Source organism: Cottoperca gobio, chromosome 5, assembly GCF_900634415.1.
Source record: "Cottoperca gobio chromosome 5, fCotGob3.1, whole genome shotgun sequence".
Lineage (NCBI taxonomy): Eukaryota > Metazoa > Chordata > Actinopteri > Perciformes > Bovichtidae > Cottoperca > Cottoperca gobio.
The window spans coordinates 23,648,932-23,654,931 of NC_041359.1; the positions used below are offsets into that span (position 1 = coordinate 23,648,932).

The following is a 6,000-nucleotide window of genomic DNA, read 5'->3' on the forward strand; positions in this document are numbered from 1 at the left end:
TTTCCCCTCCCCCCCTGCTTTTGCCTGAATACTGATTTTTTTTTAGGGATGCATGGACCCTTCAACATAAGGTAAACTGTAAACGCCACCTACATATATTTTTTTCCAAGTAAAATCCAAGGCAATGAGGCATTTCCTTAAAAGGACAGCACAGAGATAGCACACTCTTATTTCTTATCATCTATTTCTTATTTCCTATTTATTTATTTTAATGCCTCAAATTTGAGGGTCTGCAGGATAGGTTTTTTTGCAGGATAGGAACCATTTATAGAAAGCACCGTTTCCACAAATAACCAGCAGCACTAAGTGGGCCAATTTTATATTGTAACATTCAGCGATGGAGCAGTGACTTATGGCCAGACTGAATATTGAACCCATTACCTAGCAGGACAGTAATCATCATCATCATCATCAAGACTGACACCGGGGCTAGAGATTTTTTTTGTGATCCGTCAAGATGTCGATTACCCAGTAACTGCATCTTTCATGAGGTACTGGTAAAATAACTCTTTAACTAAATGTACCCTAATCCTGCTACATTAGCACCATTTAAGGCCAAACTCAACTAATGATATACATCTGTATCAATGAGGGGATAGCCAAGTCGCAGCAGGAAAGCATCAAACCACTTATTTATAGCAGTTATGGAAATGAAATGCAAAACAATAAGTAGAAAATTCCAACCCCATCCTAAAAGTGAAATGAGATAGCTTTGCAGCTGAATTCAAACCTCTCTTTAATGACAACAGAATTAATTTATGTGAAATAGGGTAGATAAAATCAGAGGATAACGGCATACTTATGCTCTGCCCCACCACATTAACACGCCTCCCAAATGTCTGGCTGTATGAAATGTAGCCATTTGAATCGTTTGCTGGTGCAATGTGGTATTGATTGGGGCCAACCATGCATGAACCTCATTGATTATTATCTTCTCATTAGCATATAGATTAGCTGGCGGTGCAGCCAGAAACGCAAGCCTTGAGTCGCACACTTGGCAACCAGAGCTGTGCATCATAGGGAGGGGGGTGGGGGGTCAAAACAAGTAGGAAAATAAAAAACAAATGGGGTAGCTCCGTTTGATATGAGCCGCTTGATGACGAACCTAAACATCTGAAAGCTACCCCCAAACTGAAGGAGATACTAGAATAAACAGAGAGTGTTTGCAGTGAAGTGGGGCGTAAGGGGTGGTCCGGCAAGGGGCTTTAAAACAAATAAAGCCCGCCTTGTTTTCAAAGAGCATTCAAGCTCATTATCAATTTTAAGAGCACTGACGCCCAACGCGCTCTTCTGGGGAGCGGTATAAAAATAAACGATCTAGGCGCCACTAGATTCTGACATCAAAGACACCGACAACCAATGTAATAAAAAAGTTTGCTTGAAAAAATACCAACTCATTACAATTTATGTGCAAAGTTTGGAATTAAAACAAAACCATGTCAAGTGGCATATGAACTATTCAAGAACAAAATTGTACAGAAATAACACTAGCTGATTAATTAAATATCCAAGTCTTTTAAAACCGCAAATGTCTTCCTTTCAGGGGCTGAATATATTAATTGAAATGAGTCTGTTTTCAATATTTTTTTGGTGAGGAGAGCCTATTTACAAATCACACAGGGGAGAAGTAGCATCTGCCTGCCAGACTCATCGTCTTTTATAGACAAAGTGTTCAAGCTGGTTGAAATGTCTTCAGAATATTCAGATATTATAAGTGGCAGATTTGTCATCCTTTATTTATTGTAGAATTGGTGATCCAGGCTATTCCGTGTGGGAGACCTGTATTACTGCAATTAACGCCCTATGAATCGTAACACTAAAAGTCAGCAGCAAAGCAGCATTTCCTTGGTGATGCTGGGGTTATCCCCTGAGGACGATGATGGTCGATGGGTCTTGTCCAAACAGAGCAAGTAGGGCACTGCCTTTGTTAGAGTGTGTAAAACAGAGATACCCTCCGATCCTGAGGCACGATAGGTCGGGTAGCTGTAATTGAGCCATCTGACTCAGACGGACCTTGCCTTCCACAGCTAAATAGACCGGCACAAAGAAGATGCTGGCTGCTTTCCAGGTTAAGTGTACTGAGCGTGTGTACCATTCCAGCACACAGACTCATGCTGTGAAGACGCAAAATACAAGACACTTTCACTTGACTCTTCCTAGTAGACTGTGGTCTTTTCATATTCGGCTTCATTTAGCAAGGATCCAGCCAGTAAAGTGCAGATTTCTCCATGAGACGTGCAAAAAAAAAATAAAAAAAAAAATCAATAAACACAGGAGAAGCAGACAGAAAAGCACTGAGACAGACTGGGGCAGAAAATAAAATATTCTCCCGCTGATCTATAAATACAGTTAAATAGTTTTGGCAAAGCTTGCAGATTAGCAGCATGCTTCAATCCAGACTGTTCTATCAGAGCAGTCTCTGAGGCGTCACTCTAAGGCTTCGATCGCACCAAGAGGAAAAAAATAGGTCAGGTACGAGAAGAGATGAGCGGCAGCACAGACAAAATGTAGTGCTTCACTGCCACTCAGAAACAAGCACTTCCAATTTCTTTCAACGCCAGCAGTGGACCAGCCAAACATGCAAAGTTTAAATAAACTAAGGATAACAGAAAGGCCTCTGGGTTACTAGAGATTCATAACTTTCTAGTAGCTTGTGAAACTGCAAGGATGCATTTCTTTATCAACTTTCTATGTACTAGAAGACTCACTGTGCCAACAATTAGATAGCATCGTTATATACGTGCATGTATTATACAATGAGGTTAGAAATGAGGCACTCACTTCATTTCCCCCCTGATGAACAGCTTACTTTGCATTTGCAAATATAACAAATACACCAGTCTGATGATAGAGATATCCTGCCAGAAAGCTCACTGCATAGACTACAACACATTGAAGCAGATGTCAAACTAGTAATCTATAAGCCTGATCCCTGCGATGCATACAGAAGGTCATGACTGGGTCAGAGTGGTCTTTGACGTCATCAGACGTTTTGTAAAATGTGTGTTATTACCCAATAACCAAAGCCTTTGACATTATTATTTTTTTTGAATGCACTCGTCCTTGGATGGTCATTTTTTTAGCCGATCCTGATATTTTCTATTTTAATGCAATACTGTGACTCTAGCCTCTCCACTAATAGACTCTAGAAATCAATGCTTTATTTGTACTCGTTCTGAATACAAACACTTCAGTTCCCAAGTGCCTAAAATCCCTTGATGGGATGAGCACAGATTACCCCAATTTATGAGAAGAAAACATGTGACATTTGTTCAGGGAAACATTTCACATCTCTGTTCTTGCATTTTTCAGTTGGATCTTTGCAAAGCTTCTCTGTATCATGCCGTCTGTCAGTAGGGTGATGACAAGCTTTTTTTAATGCAAAGAAAAGTGCAATTTTGCTCCCTTTCAATAATCACATTTAGCTTTTTCTCAGTTCACAAATTGGATGTTGGCAAGTGAAAATAAAGCGGGTACAGAAGAGGGAGAGTCACATCTCGTATGCAAAACATGAGCATGACCTGCGGCTCTCACACTGTTGTGAAATGAACAAATCATCCTTTTCATAACAGTCAGAAAAAAAAGCACGTAAATAGAAATAGACTGCGTATACAGCTTGCCATGTTTCTAAGTGAATAAAGCAAGCATTCTTCTGCAATTAATCATAGCCTTGAGGAATTTCTATGAGCTTCTTCGCATACTGCTGCTTTATATTTTTGAAATAAGCCAATTACTGGGCATGATCTGACACTCTTAAGAGTGCAGACAATATGAGGAGGAGGTGTAGGCAACAAGTGTAGGTGCTCTGCAGCTTGGGCAGCCATGACCTAAAGTGACCTCATCTGAAGAATAGTGATGTTGTCCAGTGAAGCTAAACCTGTGTCCTTTCCTATATTTAATATTTCTTGGTGTTGTTGTCAGACACTCCTCTATAGGTTTTGAACACTCAGTGGTTTCATACAGAAATAAAAAAGGGCATCATTATGCATCACCTTGTAAAGTGGCCGTCTGAACTACATGGCAGCAGCACATGTTAAATAAACAGTGACTTTCAAACCAAGGCCATTGCAAAAGGAGTCAACCACAACACACACTTCCCATTAAGAACCCGATCTTTTGATAAATGGATAACCTTTTCATAAAACGTAAAAAAAAAAAAAGGACACAGGTGGAAGTTATGGCAACTTGTCAAGGGACATAGCAATGCCAGGAAATAGACCGTGTGCTTGTAACTGTTTACACGTTTCTGGATCAAATGTGTTTGTATTTACTTTGGTTGCCTGTTTAAATAGCATCTAAAGCAGCCCTACTCATCCAACATCTGAGGATGTGTGCATGAGGTAGGCATGTGTGGGCCATTAGGTGTGTTTTTCTTCTGTACCAGCAACCTGACTGCACATAACTTTTGTGAAACTTACCCAGTCCTGATCCATATATTATAAAAACAATTAAATTGGTAGTTTCACTTGGGTTTGTGGTAGTTTGAGTATCCATTTGGTGATGATGCGGTTGTGTTGACTGATTAATTAGTTAATTGCAGTGATGGGACATATTTGCACAGGCTTTCTATACAGATTTAAGTTTTGGGCAACCCCTTAGAAAAAAACTAATTTGACACATCATGATTGATGATGTTATTTTGACCACAGGTCAGGTCACTGGGAGGCCATGGCTACACTATTCCAGCTCTACTGGAGCATTGGGACTAACCTTATGCCCTACACTTGGCAATGAAAATGAACTTTGAATCCTCTTTTAATGGTCACAGCACACACACACAGTGAAATGTAGACTCTGCATTAAACACGTCCTAGTTTGAGGACTAGGAGTTTGCGTTTGCAGTGTGGGGTCCGGTGCCTTGTTCAAGGGCACCTAAGCAGTGCCCAGGAGGTGGACTGGTACCTCTCAAAAAGTACCAGTCCACACTCCATACGTACTTAGTCTGTTCGGCGACCCTCCTAAGCAAAGTCCATACGAACTGAGCTACTGCCGCCCAACTTGTCAAAATAACTTCTCTGTGCCAAAAGGTCATGACCTAGGGACCAAGACAGCACCTGGCTAACTTTAGCCAACACTTATAAAGAGAGGAAGCAAAGCAGAAAGCTAAAGAAGCCGAAGGAGGGACGCTATTGCTGGTCGAAACATACATCTTTAAAACACTTTTCTCACGCATTGATTTCCGTTAACAGCTAAGTTAATAGTCTCCACGATAGCTGGTACTGCATTCCGGTACAACATTAGCTAATGTTAGCGCTACTTCGGTTGTTTTTCCGTCCCCATACTGCTGTTTTTTAAACTATATGCAGGCTCTGCAGACTCTTCAGGCTAATCTTAGCTGTTAAGAAACGTTAGCAAGCAAGCTAGAAACAAACGCTGCTGCTCTCGGGCCCCCAAAACTAGCTAGTGCGACCGACTAACCTCACGCGCTCTGACACACACAAACATACATACGGTGACTGACTCTCCCGCCCGCCCCGTGCCAACCGTTACACCCTGTGGCAAAAAAACAAGCTAGACGTCGCACTTACCGTTACCGTAAAAGCCTTGTAGCCTCGCTCCTCTTCGCTGGCCGCTCTCCCTGGCTGTTTTTCCTGATATTTTTTACTCCATTTCTGGACGATGGCTCATCGCAGCCCAACGGCAGCAGTGGTGGGCCAGAGCAACTCTTTTCATTTGCATTCCAAACTGGCAACGTGACGCAAATCTGACCAATGAGCGTAGAGTATAATATGTAACCCCGCCTCTTCTGCTGTCAATCAACAGTACACAACACCCTCCTCCTCCCCTCCGCCTCCACCCTGTCAAAGTGGCTACCGCTGTCTTGATCTCCATGGTAACAAAAGGGATTTAACCCTTTGCACTGTGCTATTACTTAAGTAAAAGTATATATGAGCAAAATAAAATAAGAAAGGATAAGATGAGATACCACTTTATTTAGGGAGGGAGATTGCTGTGCAGCAGTTGCAACAGTGGGGGGACAGCAAACACAAAAGTCCAAGA

At 41.6% G+C, this 6,000-nt stretch overlaps 1 protein-coding gene across 2 annotated transcripts in view; it reads right to left on the reverse strand.

Moving 5' to 3' along the window:
* phc2b (polyhomeotic homolog 2b (Drosophila)) overlaps nucleotides 1–5,670 on the reverse strand; it is a 27,955-nt gene extending 22,285 nt beyond the window's left edge. For both annotated transcript variants that reach the window (XM_029431733.1, XM_029431732.1), the window contains exon 1: nucleotides 5,529–5,670. The gene's annotated coding sequence lies outside the window, so the exon portion shown is untranslated. The remainder of the gene's footprint in view (nucleotides 1–5,528) is intronic.
* Between the last annotated feature and the right edge of the window lie 330 nt (nucleotides 5,671–6,000).